Source organism: Charadrius vociferus, unplaced genomic scaffold (genome assembly GCF_000708025.1).
Source record: "Charadrius vociferus isolate BGI_N301 unplaced genomic scaffold, ASM70802v2 scaffold332, whole genome shotgun sequence".
Classification (NCBI taxonomy): domain Eukaryota; kingdom Metazoa; phylum Chordata; class Aves; order Charadriiformes; family Charadriidae; genus Charadrius; species Charadrius vociferus.
In genome coordinates this window covers 1,701,321-1,702,402 of record NW_009647418.1, presented here as the reverse complement: position 1 = coordinate 1,702,402, position 1,082 = coordinate 1,701,321, and the positions used below count along the sequence as shown (strand labels likewise).

The 1,082-nt window shown below is 62.0% G+C and overlaps 1 protein-coding gene across 1 annotated transcript in view; it reads right to left on the bottom strand.

Annotated features, from left to right (window-relative positions):
* Window positions 1–1,082, bottom strand: part of NCOR2 (nuclear receptor corepressor 2) — a 194,166-nt gene that overhangs the window by 4,609 nt on the left and 188,475 nt on the right. The gene's annotated exons all lie outside the window — the stretch shown is intronic.

The following is a 1,082-nucleotide window of genomic DNA, read 5'->3' as shown; positions in this document are numbered from 1 at the left end:
TTTCTCTGCAGGGTCTGCTCCCGAGCCGGTTCGTGGCTCAGCCCACAAACACGGGTGGCGGCACAGGAGCTCGGTGTGTCGCCGTGCAGCCGGTTGGCAGCGATCCCCTCTGGGAGCTACGTGGGTGCTGGAGCCCCGAGCACATTCCCCACTCCCGTGGTCTACATGGCCAAGGACGGTCTTTAATCCGTTCTCACAGCAAAATCCCTGGTGACGCTTGGCCAGTTTTTAAAAGATTTAAAGCCAAAAGGGCGTCTGCCAGGGAGGTCAGACCGGCTAAACTGGGGGGGGAGCTCCCAAAGGGGGAGGGATGGATGGGCTCTGCATCCCCCCCTGCCTGCCCGGGCAGCCTCCGGCAGCCGTGGGGAAGCATGGCTGGAAGAAGCTACTGGTTTCATGCAGGAGCCAGAAAAGCTTTTCTGCAAGAAGCTAAAGATTGCCTGGTCTAAGCTGACCCGGAGGAAGGCGCCTCTGTGCCCCCAGGACCCTGCCCCTCAGCTTTGGGGGCTCTCTGTGCCCAGATTGCTGAGGGTGACCCCCAGAACTGGCTGCTGTGCTCTGCGCAGGGCGCTGGCAAGAGGCAATCTGCCCTTTGCAGGCACACGGGGGGACAAATGCTTTTCTCCTTCCATCCCTGGTCCTCCTCCTCTCTTCCTGAACTGGAGACCAGCAGAACCCTCCCGGCTCTGCTCAAGCCTCCTCTGAAGCTGGGCAGCCCCCAGGGTGGCACCCAGCCGGCTTTGCAAGCCCCCCTGGGGTCCATGGGGCAGTCCACCCCCAGCCCTCCTCTCTGAAGGCATCCCCCATCTATCACTTTTAGCTCCCTTAAGCTCTCCCTCTTGCTCCGGGCACCCCCAAGTCCTATCCAACCCTGTGTCCCAACCCCCCCCGAGCCTGGGGTGGGGAGGGAAAGGCCACCCTGCCCTGCGTGCCCCCCACGCCAGCCCTTCTCAGCTCCTTCCCCTATTTTGGGACCAGCGATCCCACCCGGGGTTTACGGACAGTTCGGGGTGGCTATTTAAGTGTATGACTTTGGTCTTTTGGGTGTGGGGCTCCCCCCCCCCCCCCAATTCTTTCCCTTT